This window comes from Lolium perenne, chromosome 2 (genome assembly GCF_019359855.2).
Source record: "Lolium perenne isolate Kyuss_39 chromosome 2, Kyuss_2.0, whole genome shotgun sequence".
Taxonomy (NCBI): domain Eukaryota; kingdom Viridiplantae; phylum Streptophyta; class Magnoliopsida; order Poales; family Poaceae; genus Lolium; species Lolium perenne.
This window is the reverse complement of record NC_067245.2, coordinates 255,241,114-255,259,392: the sequence shown is the minus strand read 5'-3', so window position 1 is coordinate 255,259,392 and position 18,279 is coordinate 255,241,114. Positions and strand designations below refer to the sequence as shown.

The 18,279-nt window shown below is 51.6% G+C and overlaps 2 long non-coding RNA genes across 2 annotated transcripts; one reads left to right on the top strand and one right to left on the bottom strand.

Annotated features, from left to right (window-relative positions):
* Nucleotides 1–50: 50 nt before the first annotated feature.
* LOC139836154 (uncharacterized) lies at nucleotides 51–16,075 on the top strand. Its single transcript, XR_011752538.1, has 2 exons — nucleotides 51–210; nucleotides 15,762–16,075. It is a non-coding gene; the product is annotated as an uncharacterized lncRNA (long non-coding RNA).
* Nucleotides 9,510–10,056, bottom strand: LOC139835313 (uncharacterized). Its single transcript, XR_011751108.1, has 3 exons — nucleotides 9,974–10,056; nucleotides 9,842–9,895; nucleotides 9,510–9,754 (listed from the first exon to the last, which is right to left on the bottom strand). It is a non-coding gene; the product is annotated as an uncharacterized lncRNA (long non-coding RNA).
* Nucleotides 16,076–18,279: the final 2,204 nt, after the last annotated feature.

The following is an 18,279-nucleotide window of genomic DNA, read 5'->3' as shown; positions in this document are numbered from 1 at the left end:
AATTAAAACACTTCAAAACACTTGAAAAAACGTGTAGACCGTTTGGTGGACCGGTTGTGGCTACTCCGTCCCGCAGCAAGCCAGCAACTGTTTTCTCCGGTCCTACTCGTTCCCAGCGACCCGGAACTCCTTCTGCCGTCGGAGCTCCTTCCGCCGCCGACACGGAGCTCCTCTCGCCGCCCCTCTTCTCCATCCAAGCTGGATACATCAGTAAGTACTATCCACCTGACCTCCTCCTCTCCCCATACTGCTAGTGATCTGCATGATGTGATGAGATCTAGGGTTATTGATAGACTCATCTCCCTGTTTCTTGATTGCCCCATCTTTTTAGCTAATAATTGTTTGGCTGCGATGTTCTAGCAACACGTCCAATTCAGAGGGAGATGTCACTTCTATTACTCCGTATTATATTCTTTGTAGTGTTAGCTACAGTGGTGGGTGGTAGGGGAGATCTAGAAGCAAATTAATTTGACATATATTTTGTGGAGTGTTTCTTTTTTACAGGGAGAATTATTTGTGTGATGGATCTATCTTTGTTGGGGGGATAACCCCCGGTATGCCAAAGGCATGCCAAACCGGATGGTTTAAGCCATCAAGATACCGGTTTAATGTTCTTACCGGAAGCCTAGTAGGAATCCGGGAGAGCAAGGCTAAGCCGGTATCCCCAAAGAGGTATGCCGGAACCCGGTATAGAAGATACCGGAAAGGAGAGCCTGTCGGCAGGACTGGTCAAAGATTCTCTTCAGAGCAAGAAGACAAGGATGAGCTAAGCAAAGTAACTTTATTCAGAGCCCTGGCGCCAAAGAGAGAGGTGACGTCCAAAGAAGCCGGAGGACATCAGCAGCCCTGATTAAAGAGGACCCCGGCATCACTCATGATTAAAGTAGCTTTGTACAGTAACTCTGTAAAGTAGTTTGTCCAGTCAAAGATGCCATTAGGGTTTCTTGCTCTGTAAGCCACCCTCTCCCCTATATAAGGAGAGGGGGCAGCCCTTCTTCAGGGGCACGCGTGTATGTAGGAAGGCAGAGCCTGTAACTTGTGTGAATCTATGAACATGGTGATCTAGAGGGAGTTCTTCCTTGTGTCTTTCTTCTTCAACCTCTGGCCTTGGCCAAGTTCTTGAGGAAACCATCCGGAATCTCTTCCCACCTGATCGCAAACCCTCCCCCGAATCCTCTTGCGTCCATTCAGCCCCAATCTAAGCCATCCTATGGCATCTGCTCGTTCACCACGACGACAGTTGGCGCCCACCGTGGGGCATGAAGTGGCGCTTGATGGAGTTCACATTCGGGCGGGCGTCCTCGAGGTCTCCGGCGAGCGTACGGTGTCCGCGTTGGTGCAGAGCATCTACGCCATGGACTTCATCAACGACAACGCGGGCTGCTTCGCCAACGGCGGCGTCTTCCCCAAGAACGGCCGCATCATCGAGTTCGGCAGCCATCGCGTCTACTTCGGCACCGTCCCCGTGCGCCAGCGCCTCTCGCCGGTGCTGGTGGCACCGGACCCGCCAAGATGGCTCTGTGCTGGCCGCGCCGCCGGCAGCGTCGAGGTAATGATGACCGGTGTGGCTGGTGCAGGAAAGGAGGTTGCGCTGAAGGTGCCGGTCGCGCGGTTTCGACCCGTGCGGCTAAGCCACCGCTGGAGCGCGGCGCAGCGCAGCGGGAGCATCATCCGCGCCACCGGAGACACCGCTCCAGCGGCGATGAACGTCCTCGCCACCCCCATCGCGCAGAACATCGATCCGCAGCCGGCAAAGTGAGCCGGGAGGCGCAGCGCCGTAAGATGCCGGAGAGCGGCAAGGACATCGTCGGGCGCAGCGCGAGCTGAACCTAACCGTACGTGAGTATAACGCTGCCCATGGCTTTGCTTCGTTAGCGCGCATGCTGATAGGATGCCGGAAAACCGGCTAAAAGCTCGCAACCTAGATCAAGATTTGCGCAAAGAGATTCTTACCGGCAAGAGCGCCTCTGCATCTGTTAGCATCGTGGAAAAGCCAAAGTATAGCAGCCCGGATAAAACTATAAAAGCTGCTAAGGCCGCTGTAGAGCTGTGCGAGTCGCTTTCCGGAGAGGCTTTGGTAAAGCAGCAAGAGCGTGTTAGAGAGCTGCTGGAAACCATTGAGCAGCAAAATGCTGAGCAGCTGGCTAAGCTGAACAAGGCAGCGGCCTCAAAATCCGCGCGTTCAACAAAGAATGCCGGTAGCAAATCCCATGGGCAGGCTTCGTCCCCCCATCCGGATAGAAGGAGAGAAAAAGAAGTGAATGCGCAGCGAATGGCGTGTACGATCCGGTTCTTGCCGGAAAGCAACAAGCCGGGCAACATGATCTTGCAGTAGAAAAAGCCAAGGGGCGAGCGAGGCTACGCCAGAGGCTATGCCGGAAACAATCATGCCGGTAGATATGAGACCGGGCAAAACTATCGAGCTGCAAGGGCAGCGTACGAGGAGGAGGAAATAGATCCCCCAAGGTACCGGCAGGCAAGGGCCGCGGTACCGGAATGTTACGATGAAGCCGATTCCACGAGACCGGCAGCATACCGGAACCCATTGGGAGAACGCCTGGGAGAGAGATACTTACCGGAACGGGATGCGAGGCACCGTCTGGATAGAGTATACTTGTCAGAAATGATCGAGGAGGAAGGTCCTCCAGGTCCAAAGTGTTTTGGCCCAAGGATCATGAAAGAAAAACCACCGATTCGCAACTTTATGTTGCCCCGTGACACAAAGACGTATGACGGCACCACGAAGCCGGAAGATTGGCTCGCGGATTACGTGACCGCGGTATACGTTGCAGGCGGTGGAGGAACCGTAGCAGAGGAGGAAACCGGCGTTGGGCCGTGAGGATCATACCATCGTTTTTGGTTGGACCGGCAAGAATCGCTAAACAACTTGCCGGCAGGAAGCATAAATGGCTGGTTGGATTTTGAGGAGGCCTTTGTGAGCAATTTCAGCAGCACCTATCGAGGCCAAACAGGCCGCAGCAACTTGCTCTGTGCGTGCAGCGCCGAACGAAACAGACCGGGATTATCTAGCCCGGTGGAACACCACAAGGAACTCCTGTGAGGGGGTGATCGAGGCACAAGCCATTGCTTGGTTTAGCAAAGGATGCAGAAGAGGTTCACCGTTGTGGCAAAAGTTGCAGCGCAACATGCCGACAACGTTGGCGAGAGATGATACGTGTGGCGGATAGCTATGCGTTGGGAGACCCAACGCAGCCGGCAGCAACCGGAGCCGGAACAGCTGCGCCACGAACAACACCGGACAACCGGAATAACAAAAGAAGGGAAGATTTTCCGGATCGAAGGTACGGTCCGCAGCAAGTTGCTGCTGTGCAGAAAACTTTGAGGCCAGCGACGGCCGAGAGGCAAAAAACCGGATCGCAGCCATGGGCGGGTCCTAAGAAACAATGGGTGGAAAAGAAACCACTGGGTCCGTAAGAAGAACCGGCAAGAACCCGCGAAATACACCATGGAAGCTGCCATGGATCAACCTTGCCGGTGGCACACGCCGAATCCGGCACATCCGTCAAACCATCTGACGAAGGATTGTACCTGGACCAAGTACTTGATGCAAAAAGGAACAGTGAAAGATGCGCGGCCACCGCACGACATGCCGCGGCAGCAACAACAGCTACCGCCACCACCACCACTTACCGGGGCAAACGCCTTACCGGTGCAGCCAAACCGGCAGCGGTACCAGCAAGTTAACCGGGTGGAGCAAAATGATAACCAGCCACCTCCACCGGCACCTTTAGGCCGGAATGTTTACGAAGATCCGCATCTGTGCTGTGTTGTCTTTGTCACCGAGCCAACAGACCGGCAAAGTGTACACCGGCGCTCCATGGAGGTCAATGCCGTGATGCCGGCAGTTCCCAAGTACATGATGTGGTCCAATCAGAAATTACCTGGTCATCCAAGGATCACCCAAAGATCATGCCGAATCCGGGTGGATATGCTCTTGTTGTGGACCCGATCATGAAAGGGCCGCAAACTCGAGTGAAGTTCAGCAAGGTGCTGATAGACAATGGCAGTAGCATCAACATCATGTACAAGCACACCATGCAAACGCTGGGCATAACAGAAAACATGCTTCAGCCAACGCGCACAACGTTCCATGGGATCGTCCCTGGCTTGTCCTGTGCCCCGATAGGGAAAGTTCGGGTGGACGTGGCATTTGGAGGACGTGACAATTGCCGGGTGGAAAATCTGGAGTTTGAGGTGGTGGATCTGGACAGTCCCTACCATGCATTCTTTGGGAGACCGGCGTTGGCTGCTTTCATGGCCACCACTCATACGGCTTACCTCAAGATGAAGATGCCGGCACCTCGTGGGCCATTGACTATGGTGGGAAACTATAAGATCTCACCGGAAATCGCATCTGCCGGATCAAACCTAGCAGAATCGCTGGTGATCGCGGAGGAAAAGAAAAGAATGCAGACAGCTGTTGCGCTGGCTCAATCCTCACAAATGAGTTTGGCGGCAATGAGTGAAAACATGGGCACACCGGCATTCAAGCCAACCAATGAAACAAAGAACATTGTGCTGGATCCGGCTTACCCAGAGCGCACCGTTCGTATCGGCGCCGGCCTTGATCAAGCATAGGAAAGCGCGCTCGTCAGCTTCCTCCGTGAGAATCGGAATATCTTTGCCTGGTCAACTGATGATTTGGTAGGTGTTCCGAGGGAGCTGGCTGAGCACTCTCTAAACGTCCGGAAAGATGCCAAGCCGGTGCGGCAACCACTGCGTCGGTTCGCTGAAGACAGAAGAAAGATCATAGGAGAAGAAGTAACCAAGCTGCTTGTTGCCGGATTCATTGTGGAGGTCACGCACACAGAGTGGCTGGCCAATCCGGTAATGGTTGAAAAGAAGAAAGATGAGAACCTGGAGGCAAAAGCTCCGAAGGTGTGGCGCATGTGCATCGACTACACCAACCTGAACAAGGCTTGCCCAAGAGATCCTTTTCCTTTGCCACGAATCGATCAAGTGATTGATTCAACAGCTGGGTGTGAGTTGTTGTCCTTCCTGGATGCCTATTCCGGTTTCCACCAAATTCCCTTAAAAAAGGAAGATCAAATAAAAACTGCGTTCATTACCCCGCACGGGGCTTATTGCTATGTCACTATGCCTTTTGGTTTGCGCAACGCTGGTGCAACGTACCAGCGCTGTATGCAAAAATGCTTGTTTGATCAAATTGGGAAAAACGTACAAGTCTATGTGGATGACATCGTGATAAAAACTAAGGTAAAGAACACCTTAATCGATGACATCCGGCAAACGTTCGATAACCTAAGACGGTTCCGGATGAAACTCAATCCGGCAAAATGCACCTTTGGTGTCCCTGCCGGCAAGCTGCTCGGTTTCCTGGTATCAAGCCGGGGCATAGAGGTTAATCCGGTAAAGATCCGGGCGATAGAAAGAATGGCTATCCCTCGAGAGTTAAAAGATGTGCAAAAGTTTACCGGAAGCTTGGCATCGCTGAGCCGGTTTGTAAGCAGGTTGGGAGAAAAAGCTCTGCCACTCTATGCTCTCATGAAGAAATCTGACACGTTCGTCTGGACCCCTCGTGGACGCAGCGTTTAAGGAGCTAAAAACGATGCTAGCCACAGCACCCATACTGGCTTCACCTCTAGAAAGGGAGCCTATGCTGTTATACATAGCAGCAACAAACCGGGTTGTGAGTGTAGTGGTTGTGGTTGAAAGAGAAGAGGAAGAAAAAACCGTCCAGAGGCCGGTATACTACTTGAGCGAGGTGCTCTCCCTCTCAAAACAAAACTACCCTCACTTCCAGAAAATGACTTATGGCGTGTACATGGCCGCCACAAAACTCAAGCACTACTTTGAGGAGCACCCCATGAAGGTGGTGAGTGAAGCACCAATTTCCGACATCATGTGCAACAAAGATGCCAGCGGCCGGATTGCAAAATGGGCGATCCAGATATCACCGTACGTGCCGGTATATGAAAGAAGAGATGCCATAAAATCACAGGCTTTGGCTGATTTCCTTGTTGATTGGGCGGAGATGCCGTACAAACCGCCGCATCGGAGGATAGAATACTGGAAGATGCACTTTGATGGATCCAAGCTCAAGGAAGGTCTAGGTGCCGGTGTGGTGCTCACTTCCCCAAAAGGAGATCACCTCCGCTATGTTTTGCAAGTGCATTTCAGGGCATCAAACAATGTCGCTGAATATGAAGCTTTGATCCATGGGCTTAAGGTCGCAAAAGAAATCGGTGCACACCGGATCATTTGCTATGGAGATTCAGACCTTGTGGTACAGCAGTGCTCAGGAGATTGGGATGCAAAAGACGCCAACATGGCCTCGTACCGGTTTCACGTGCAAAAGATTGCCGGATTCTTCGAAGGATGTGAGTTTCACCATGTGCCGCGAGCAGAAAATGAAGCCGCGGATGCTTTGTCCAAGTTGGGCTCATCTAGGCAAGAAATTCCTCCCGGAATAGCTTTGGCTCACCTAAGAGTGCCATCGATCAAGCCGAGCCCGGAATCAGAATCAATTTTTGTACCAGAGTCACACGTAGTACCCATGGATATCGATGAAGGGAACCCGGGGACTGCTCCGGCAAGCTCGGGGACTGCTCCGGTAGGCTCGGGGACTGCTGTACCCATACCGGAAGAAACGATGCTGGTGGATAGCATGGAGATAGATGCACCGGTGTTTTTGGTTCGAGAGATACCATCATGGGTTAAACCTATTAAGGAATTCCTGATCAGCGGCACCTTGCCGGCTGACGAAAATGAATCAAGGAGGATACAAAGAAGGTCCAAAGCTTACACATTCATCAATGGTGAGGTGTACAAGAGAAGCGTTACTGGTGTCCTTCAAAGATGTGTGGAACCGGAGGAAGGGAAAGAAATGCTTGAGGAAATTCACCAAGGAGAATGTGGGCATCATGCTTCGTCAAGGGCGCTAGTAGCAAAAGTTTTCCGGCATGGGTTCTATTGGCCCACTGCTTTGGAAAACGCTGAGGATTTGGTAAGAAAATGCAACGGCTGCCAGAGGTACGCCAAGCAAAACCATACCCCAGCATCCGGTTTAAAAACAATACCGCTAACATGGCCATTTGCTGTTTGGTGCCTGGACATGGTTGGCCCATTCAAAACTGCAAGAAGCAGCATGACTCACATCTTGGTCATGGTGGATAAGTTCACCAAATGGCTAGAAGTAAAACCTATCGCAAAGTGTGATGGGCATACAGCGGTGAAATTCCTAAAAGATGTCATTTTGCGGTATGGATACCCGCACAGCATCATCACTGATAATGGAACCAACTTTGCTCAAGGTGAGTTCAAAAGGTTCTGTGAAGACAACAACATCCGGCTGGATTTGTGCTCAGTGGCACACCCACAAGGCAATGGCCAAGTGGAAAGAATGAATGCTTTGGTGCTTTCCGGTATCAAGCCCAGACTCATTGATGCGGTGGAAAAGTCACCGGGATGTTGGCTCGATGAGCTACCATCAGTACTGTGGAGTATAAGAACAACCCCAAACCGGTCTACCGGATACACTCCTTTCTTCATGGTTTATGGAGCAGAAGCGGTGATACCAACCGATATCATCCATGATTCACCAAGGGTACAGCTCTATACTGAGCAGGAGGTCAAAGAGGCCAGAGAAAACGATGTGGACTTGCTAGAAGAAGCAAGAGAGCTGGCTTTGGCAAGAACAGCCATTTACCAGCAAAACCTAAGACGCTATCATAACCGGAAGGTTAACCCGAGAGTTTTCCGGGAAGGAGATCTTGTACTTCGCACGGTGCAGCGCACCGAAGGCCGGCATAAGCTCTTGCCACCATGGGAAGGTCCCTTCATTGTAAGCAAGGTGCTTCACAATGATGCATACTACTTGATCGATGCACAGGAGTGGAAGAAAGGAAAGGCGGACAGGTCCGGAGAGGAGAGCAAGCGTCCATGGAACGTAGCTCTGTTGCGCCCTTTCTACTCTTGAAGTGGTGGTGTAAGAAGTTCCTTTTTTGTACCTTATATGCTATGAATAAAAGATGCCGGAACCTTGAATGAATCTCGGGGACTACCCCAACTTAAGTTGCATGTAACTTGTCTATTTTTTCAGTTTACCGGTTGCTTATTGAATGTTTTTTCTTTCCGGTTTAGTAGTGTGCTAAATCCTACCGGAGTCTTCGACTCTGCTGCTGTCCGCAAACCGGCTTCATGGCAAGCAAGATAAACCGGTAGGGGATAAGCACATGAACTGCGAAAAGGGAGAGCAGGAAAGAACAATCTGAAAAATTTAATTAACCCCGGTTAAACCGGTTTTTTGCAAAATTTCAAAGTTATTTCTAAGTTCAAGAAGATGCTTGTTTGGTGAAAGAACCTTGTGCTCATACGCCAAAGAACGCCCAGAGAAGGCAGGCAGAGCCAAGGCAAAAGAACCAAGTATGCATCAAATTGGATGCGGAAGCAATTGAGAAATCTTTGCGGTGCGGGATAAAGCGGAACCAAAAGCAAAATATGCTAAGGCAAACTCATAAGTACTTAGCTACCGGTATAACTTACCGGCAGGAAATGTTGTAGCACAACCACAGGCAAACTTAAGTTTTACATCATAAGCCCCGGCATTCCGGGGCAGAATCTAACAGATATTGTCTTAAAGCAACAGGACCAACAGATATAATGAGCAAACACTTCAAAGGAAATCATCATGCAGCAGGGGCTTCCGGAGGAGCATCGCCGGCACCAGCATCGCCCAGGACCTCTTCTTCGGCTTCACCCTCCTCCTCGTCGAGATAATCCGTGACGCCAGGAGGGGGAGGGATGAAGGTGCGCATGTCGGCATACTCCGCGATGCGGTACGCGCGATCCTGCCGCTTGGCGGAGAGGATCGGGTCCAGATCCGTTTCTGCGCCTTCGCGCACGCCGGTAAGGGCGTCCAGATTGAGCTCCGGGTACCAGGAGCAGGCGACGCGGAGGGCGGAGTCCGCTCCAGCGCGGGCAGCAGAGCACTGCCACTCGCGGATCCTCCTGCCGGCACCTTTCAGACGGTCGCTGATGAGGGAGAAGGTGTCCGGCACCTCCTCGCCAGGCCATAAAGTCCTGTATAGCTGGGTAGCTACATCAGGGATGTCCGAAAGATTGCGGTCTATGCAGCGCATATGGGACACCCGCGCGTTAAGCGCGACCAGATGGTCCTTGGGCGTCCATGGCACGGTAAGATCCGCTTGGCCTTTGTCCTTGCACTGCGCGTCGACCTTCTTGACGGCATACCTCTGCGAGTCCGGAAAGAGGCCTGTGTAAAGAAAGAAAAAGCTCAAGAAAAAGAGACCGGAAGAAAAAGAGACCGGAAGAAAAAGAGACCGGAGAGAAAAGAATCCGGAAGAAGAGAGACCGGACGGAAAGATAGCGGAAAGAAAAATGGGGTCGAAGGAAAAAAGGCTCGTATGCAGTAGTCAAAGTGTAAAAGAAAACAACTTACGGAGGGCAAGTGTGTCGGTCTGCAGGATCAGCTGATCGCACTCCTTGTGCCCCTCCTCCGGCCGCGCGGCCTTCTCCTCGGCACCCTTCCGGGCCTTGGCCATCTCCTCCAGCTCTGCCCGCAACACCACAGTGGCATTGCAGGCATTCTCCAGAGCCTCGTCCAACTTGGCCGCTGCGGTCACTTCAGCGGCCTTGAGGGCCTTGGCGTGGTCAAGCCCCAGCTGAATCAACTGAGACTTGAGCTCCTGGTAGCTGGTCTTGAGGGCGTTCAGCTCCTCCTGGTGCTGCCGGCTGAGCTCATCCTTCTCCCCTGTAACCGGAAAAATGAGTGTTAGCAAGGTTACACTAGTAAAACTGAAAAGAAACCAAGTTCAAAGGAGAAAGGAAAAAATAGTACGTTGGGCCGTGGCGAGCTGCTCCTTGAGAGCATCGATGGAAGCTTCCGGGATCACTGTTGAACAGAAATTGTAAGTGTCACAAGGAAAAAAGGTTTCCGGTAGCAAAGATGCCGGTAGAATAAAAAACTCACCTTGGCACTTGTCGTGTGCCTCAGCGAGCTCCCGGTGCTCCCATAAAAGCTCCTCGAAGAGGGCCTTCCGGGTGTCAGCGGTGACCTGTTCAAGAAAAAGAAAAAATGAGTTAAGTTTTGCGCTAAGAACAAAGTTCTTAACCCGAAACTCGGGGACTGGCAGTGCCGGTTTTGCGCATTTTTAAGATAAAGTTTTGCGCTAAGAACAAAGTTCTTAACCCGAAACTCGGGGACTGGCAGTGCCGGTTTTGCGCGTTTTTAAGATAAGTTTTGCGCTAAGAACAAAGTTCTTAACCCGAAACTCGGGGACTGGCAGTGCCGGTTTTGCGCGTTTCTAAGGTAAATTATGTGTTAAGGAGAAGATGTTTAACCCGAAACTCGGGGACTGGCAGTGCCGGTTTCACGCTAAAAACTTAAGTTAAGTTTTGCGCTAAGAGCTGCGCTCTCACCACAAAACTCGGGGACTGGGAAGATAGACAAGAGAGAAACCGGCATGAAACTAAGGAAAAGATAAAGCAGAGCCGGAAACAAAGAAACCGGCAAAGATTGAAAGTTAATAGAACATACCGTCAGATTGTTCGTGGAATCGTACCACGCGCTGTCAAGCTCTTTTACGGCAGCCCGGAGCCGCATGAAGTGCTCCTCAGAACACCGATCCCCGACAGGATCAGGTGCCGGCAGCCGATCCTTGCCCATGCCGCGGGTCGCCGGAGTGATGTCCGCGGCGTTCCACTTTTGGGCATACGGCAGGAGGTGCCCCAGGTCCCGGCCTTGGCGCTGGAACTCCGTAATGCGGCCGAGGAGGCCGGTGGCCTTCATACTGGCGCTTTTGGCAGCCTTGGAGACGTGCAGCACCAAGGGCTGCTGGCCGCCGAAGGGGCGGCGGAGGCCGTCGCCTTCCCCTTGATGAGCTTGGAGGGCTTGGGCGGCGGCGCGGTAGAAGAGGCCCCGGAAGTCTTAGCCGGCGGCGCGCCAGGAGCGGCCTTGGAGGGCTGGGCGCGAGGAGCCTCAGGCGGAGGCATGAGGATGGTGCGTGGAGAAGGGGGAGCGCTAGGAGCGTCACCCGTCTTGGAGCCTTCCGGCGCGGAAGATTCCGGCGCGGAAGTTGTCTTTTCGAGGACGGGAGGAGCAAAAGGCTCCGCCCGCCCGGCAGCTTCTTCTTCTCCGGCGCCGGTGTTGCTGGCGCCGGTGTCTTGGTGTTCCGGGAGGAAGGAAAGATCCTCCTCCGTGCGGTGATCTGACAGTGAAGGGGCCGCACGCCCCGAATTTGTTGTGCCCCCCGAAAGGGAGGCAGAGGTGTTGCCGGCACCAGATGGTGCCGGGCTTGAATGAGGAGGAGGGGTTGAGGTCCTTGCGGATCCCTCAGAGCCCGATGGCCTTGGGCCAAGCTTGAGAGCGGGGCTGAGAAAAAGAAAAAAGACAAGTGGTTGAGAAAAAGCAACCGGAAAAGGAACTTAGCAAAAAAGGAGGCAAGCCGGAAAATGAAATTACCCGGAAGCGGTTGGCATCGCTTTGCGCCCGTAGCGGCGCACGCCCACTTCTTTCTCCCCCACGGGCTCCGTCCGGAAGCGCTTGGAGGGAGGAGCATGGCTGGAGCCGGCAGTAGATGCCGGCTGCTTGTTCTTCTGGCCCTAGGCCATGAGTTTGTCCACAAACTCAGTGCCGGCCTCGGCGCGAGGGCGGCACGCGCTCGTGGATCTGTGAGTTGGATATGGCTAAGAAGCAATTCGCAAGAAAGCGATAATGGCAAAGTATAAGAAGCCGGAAAAGAAAATACCTCGAGCACAACCAGCTCCTCGGGGTTTCCGGTGGGCTCCGGCGGGTCCCGGCCAAGGCGCGCAGCCGGGGTCTTCCCCATCTTCAGATCCTTCCAAAAGATGTAGGGATCCGGGTCGAAGGAGTCAAAGGCACGCTTCCGAAGAGGTCCTCGCGGCTCTGCACGGATAGAGGGGAAGCGGTCCCCGGCCTGAAACAAGGTAAAAAGAAGGTTAGCAAAAGCGAAACTTACCGGCAAAGACAACCCCAAGTTGCGCAATCTCTTACTTCTTGGGTCGGACGGTTAGAGGAACCGAGGGAAGGAGGCCCCATTCCCAAGTAAAAGGCATAGCAGTTTGACAAATCTGCTTAGCCTTGAGAACAACATCTTTCTTGCTGAGAGCACGGCCTGTGATCTTGGTAGGATCGCCTGGGCCATACATCTCGCTCATCCTATGTGCGCGGCGCTTAAGAGGAAGCACCCGGCGCGATATGAAAGTCCGGATGACATCGTCGGGACAGATGTTGGTCTCCTTCTTCAAAGAGGCCAAGAAGCGCACTACCCGATTGGTTTCGGCATGTTCTGTCTTCGGGTTGTAGCTCCAGTTGGCTCTGCTGGGGGGCCCCTCTTGGTATGGAGGAAGATTGATGCGATCGGCGCGGCCGGTGTTCTTCACGTAGAAGAAAGTTCCTTGCCAGGTGCGGCAAGACTCGAGGCCGGAAAACTTAAGAAAAGTGCTCCCTTGGCGGGAGCCGACGATGCAGGAGCCGCACTGCACGGGCGGCTTGGGCTTAGGAATTTCCCTGCCTTGGACGGAGTTGATCCGCAAGTTAAAGAAACGGGCAAACGTCTCACGAGTGGGACGAATGCCGATGTAAGCCTCCATGAAGGTGGCATAACAAGAGAGATAGAAAATGGCGTTGCCAGGAAGGTGGTGAGGTTGGAGTTCGTAGAAATCTAGGAACTCCCGGAAAAAGTAGAGCGGGAAGGCCGAAGCCACGCTCAAAGTGAGCGAGAAAAACAACAAACTCGTCGTCTTCCGGATCCGGTTCGATCTCGTCATCCGGAATCCGACAGAAACTCCTTCCGAATCCTTCGAGACCGGTACAGCCAATCAATCTCGAACTCGGTAACGTTGGAGCCCATCCAGGCTCCGCGAGTGGGTGGGGAAGGCTCTCGCCGGAAGATTGGCTGGAGCTGCTAGAGGCTTGGCGAGCTACGGCCTCTTGGCTACCGGAAGCTTGGCTAAAGCTACCGGATTCTAGGTTGCCGCCGGACTCTTGGAGGCTACCGGATTCCTGCTGATTGCCGGAATCGGTCTCCATTGGATCTGAGGCCGTAGATTCACCGGGGAGGGTCTGCGGCGCTTGAGAGAAAGGGAAGAAGAAGATGCGGAAGAAGATCCCTCGTCAGACATCGCGAGGGTAGGTGGAGAAACAGAAATCCCAGACTCGAACCCCGCGTGAAGATCTACGAGTAAGAGGAAAACCAAAGAAAAAGGAGCAAATAAGAACACCAAAGGCTCAAGATCTGGAAAGCAAGCGAACGGCGAGTAAAGAGAAATTAGTACCAACCTTGAGCGGCGCGGTCGCTGGGGAAAGAGTTTGCTGGCGGAGAAGCGGGTGCAGCCGCCGGCGAGCACCGTCGACGGCGAGGCGGAGAAGCTCGCGAAGAAGCACAAATGCGGCGGACGCGAAGAAGTTGCTGCCGAAGATCTCCGCATAGCGAAGTCCGGCGGCGGCACGGCGTGAGTTCGCCGGGCACCGGAGCTTGAACGGGCGACGGCGGACGGAGAGCGGCGGAGGCGCAGAGGCGTGGAGCTCTGTGCGCGAAGGAGAAGAATGCGAAGAAGATGAAGAGGAACGGGCAGTTGCGTTTATATAAGAGAGAGAAAGTGGGCGTGGAACCGCTGGGCCGCGGCGGTTCGCCTCGCGGCCCGCGACGGTTCGCGCCTTGGGCCGCCACGTGGCGGAGGGATACACGCGCGAAAACGGAGGCCACACGGAGGCGCACGCGGGATCCCGAAGAGGTAGTGGGATCCGCTGCGGTGCATTAAATGCGTGCGCGGGAGTCGAAACGATGTGACAGCGGACACTGGCGCGTCGATTCACAAAGTGCGCATGTCACTGACAGGCGCGGGGCCCGATATATTCTCGACTTCGCCGAGGAAGGAGCAAAGACACGTGGTGCCGGAAAAAAGAGATGCCGGAACGAGCCTTACAAAGAGAAGAAAAGGAACAAGGGTAAAGGTGCCGGATCTAAGCTCAAGACATGAGTGATTAAACCGGTATCTTAAAAAAGATGAAAACCTGGCATGGTCTGTAGGATAGAATCCTCCAGGCTATACCAGCTTCGGGGACTAATGTTGGGGGGATAACCCCCGGTATGCCAAAGGCATGCCAAACCGGATGGTTTAAGCCATCAAGATACCGGTTTAATGTTCTTACCGGAAGCCTAGTAGGAATCCGGGAGAGCAAGGCTAAGCCGGTATCCCCAAAGGGGTATGCCGGAACCCGGTATAGAAGATACCGGAAAGGAGAGCCTGTCGGCAGGACTGGTCAAAGATTCTCTTCAGAGCAAGAAGACAAGGATGAGCTAAGCAAAGTAACTTTATTCAGAGCCCTGGCGCCAAAGAGAGAGGTGACGTCCAAAGAAGCCGGAGGACATCAGCAGCCCTGATTAAAGAGGACCCCGGCATCACTCATGATTAAAGTAGCTTTGTACAGTAACTCTGTAAAGTAGTTTGTCCAGTCAAAGATGCCATTAGGGTTTCTTGCTCTGTAAGCCACCCTCTCCCCTATATAAGGAGAGGGGGCAACCCTTCTTCAGGGGCACGCGTGTATGTAGGAAGGCAGAGCCTGTAACTTGTGTGAATCTATGGACATGGTGATCTAGAGGGAGTTCTTCCTTGTGTCTTTCTTCTTCAACCTCTGGCCTTGGCCAAGTTCTTGAGGAAACCATCCGGAATCTCTTCCCACCTGATCGCAAACCCTCCCCCGAATCCTCTTGCGTCCATTCGGCCCCAATCTAAGCCATCCTATGGCATCTGCTCGTTCACCACGACGACAATCTTTGTTTAGAGTAACTACCTAAAACCTGATGCAACCTTTGTTTATAAATAGTACAGTTCTAAGTTGCAATAGCTTCAATTGGTACTTCAGTTAGTAAGCCAATCATGACACTCGTGAATTTAAGTAGATAACTTCTACCATGACACTCGTGAGTTTCGAGGTTGGATAGATAACTTATACCATTACAGATAACAAGCTAGATAACGAAACAATTTTCTTTCAAACCCGGCCTACTTCAGTCCGTGATGACTAAGAAGAACTTGCCCAACTGAAACCACCCAGTCTGTCAACACGGATGTGTGCGGTGACGAAGCGGTCCAGAAGACAGCATGTTGCCCCTCTGAAATCACAGTCATTCTCTGGGCACTAGCATGGAGCATGTGTACATTCAGTTTCATGCTTCTCTTTCTCGTGGTAGATGATGGAGTCATTGCAGCCATATGTCCGGTTTGAGCATGGCACTTTGATGGCGTCGATAAATTGCTTGAGCTCGAGTTCGACGCAACGGCACTTTGAATTCCTCTGTATACATATGCTCTATTGCATTCAGCCCAGACCATTAAAATATTATTAGATCCTGGTTCTCTGCTAATATTCTACACTGATTTTTATTCATCTAAATGTTTCAGAGAAGGACATTTTTATTTATGTACCCCCTCTCAAGCCATATTAGTCCTAGAGTAAAAAAATTGCATGCATTTGATTCACATTATGAAAATCTGTATCTGCCATCAGGCTGTAAAATAGTGAAATACTTTTGCACTAAAACTATGACCACAGTAAGTGTATCTGCATGAGGTTAAGAGACTGTATGTTCTTCCATTTCTTGCTCTTTGCTGGTACTACTACACATTTTAGATTGTTTGCTGGTACTTCCTATTTGTCTTTTTTTCACACAATTATCACTCTTGCTTGTGGTAACCTTTGCCAAGCTGAATATTGTCTGTGTTTTCTGCAACAGGTACTGAATTCAAATGAGATTCAGAAATGAATTCATGGAGTCATGGCAGAGGAAGCTCGCACATTCGTAGATAGTAACCGTTATGTGTACATCATACAGTTTATTTTCTGCATTCTCTTGCTCAGCTGCTTCAAAACATCCTCACTCCGATAACTGCGACTTGTTCCTGTTCCATTGTGTTTGATGTGCCGCCTCTGCGGTACCTATCTATAGACTGAAAGTTTGAGCTCTTTGTTGGCTTGTCATGTGCTTCTGATGTACTATGTAGAATTCAAGTAATGACGTTTTGTATTATCGATATTATTGATCTGAGAGACAGAGAGATGTTCTTCTAGTGTACTAAAAAGATCAAATTTTTATTTGTGATACAAGTCTAGTTTAAACTGTTAAAAAAGATTGTCTTTTTATCCAATTATGTTGAATACACTTGAAAACACTAGTTTGTAAATCCAATGTTCCAAACAAGTGTTTTGATAAATGTTTTGAACGAAAGGGGTTTTGTAGTGTTTTAGGTAGTGTTCTGGGTGTTTGATGTTTTCACCCAAAACACCCCTCAAAACACACAAAAACACTGGCACCAAACTAGGCCTAAGGGCTCTTTGTTTGGTCCTCGCCAGCAAAGCTCAAGCCGCGAACAAGGCCTGGAGTTCACCCTTGTCAACTACACCTGGGTATTCTCGGGCCGGGCTTTCAAAAGGTCGAACATAAAATACCGATTCACAGCCCAGCTTGGCCCGAACAGTAAATCGACAGCCTTTTTCGTATCCCCGAAAGTCCTGCAATTTTGCAGCTTCACCCTCAAAGTATATGTTATAATCAACACGCAAAAATTGTTCTTCAGTAGAGCCCAGGCACACAAATGTAGTCAAAGATGTGATATGTGGGATTAGGTATAGACTAGCAAAATTTGGTGTTTTTTCTGACCTAGACGTCTGGCGATCAGGCGATCGTGAGGCGACTAGGGTTCTCGTTTCCTCCGCGTCGGCACTACGCCGGCGGGAGTTCTTCTTCTTCGCTGTGATCGAATCTAGGGAGTCCTGTTCCTTCACGGAGTTGGACGATGGTGTCCCCTCAAACAAGCACGACGACTCCAGAGACGGGGTCGGGATCGGGCTCACGGAAGCAAGGAGATCTGGACGACATGCTGATGCGTCTGGGTATTGACGAGGAGGAGATCGATGATCTAGTCTTCGAGGATGAAACCGATGTTCCGAAGGAAGGTATGAAGTGGACAGCCCTAGCTAGGGTTCATACCGCAAATCCGTTTAGTCCGCAGACTTTTGAACAGCACATGCGTGTTGCTTGGACCCCGGCGAAGGAGATTATCTTTACGCCTCTGGAGGACAAGCTTTTCTCCATACAATGTTCATGTCTTGGCGATTGGATCAAGGTTGAGCAAGGGGGCCCTTGGTTGTTCCGACAAAATGTTGTATCGATTGAAGCTTATGATGGGTTGGCGGCTGTTGATTCTATTGATCTTAATTTCATTACAGTTTGGATACAGATTCATAAACTGCCGATCGGATACAGGAATAAAGGATTGGTTAAAAATCTGGTAGAGAAGAAGGTGGGGAAGTTTGTTTCTGTTGAGCTGAAGGTTCCAGGTATTGGGAATTTTGTTAGAGTCAGAGTTCGCTTGGACGTGCGGAAACCACTTGCAAGGGTTGTGACTATATCACGCGAGGGCCAACGAGAATTTTATGCTGTGAAATACGAGAAGATCCCCAAGTTTTGCGGGTTTTGTGGCCTGTTTGGGCATATTCATACTGAGTGCGGTACTGGTGAGCATGAAGAAAGTTCTTTGAAGTGGGGGGATTTCATCAAAGCGGACTTTGATACTTGGTTTGGCCGATCATCGAATGGGAACAGAGGGGGTTTTGGAGGCGGACGAGGTCGAGACCAATCAGGCAGAGGCCGTGGCATGCTTGGCCATGGTGCTAACATAAGCTGGCGTTTTAACGCAATGCATAATCCAGATGATACTAGTACTGAGTTGGAGGATACTGGGACAAGCCCGATCAAGACAGGGGGCTTAACTAAGGATGGGGATCAAACTGGTTTGGCAGCTAAGAGGGGTTTAAGCTTTGAGGAGGAAGTTCCCAGTGGTGACTTGTTACCTCCAGGGGAGGGTCTGACAGAGGATCCCAATGCAATGTCTCTGGATTCTACTCCACCTATTGAGCCAGGAGGAGGAAAGGGTCTGAACAAGGACAGAACAAAGAGGTCAAAGAAGGACGCTGTGAGCTCAAACAATTCTAAAGGATCGGCGGACTCCAGCAAGGGGTCTGTCCGGTCGCAATGAAACTACTAAGTTGGAACTGCCGAGGAATGTGTAAGTCCTCGACAGTTCGTGCGCTCCTGGCGATCCAGGCGCGTATTAAACCGGATGTGTTGTTTCTGTCTGAAGCGCATCTGTGTAAAGTTAAGGCAGAATCGTTGCGTCGACGTTTGGGGTTTGATGAGATGCTGGTGGCAGTAAGCGATGGTAGGAGTGGTTGTTTGGTTTTGCTCTGGAACA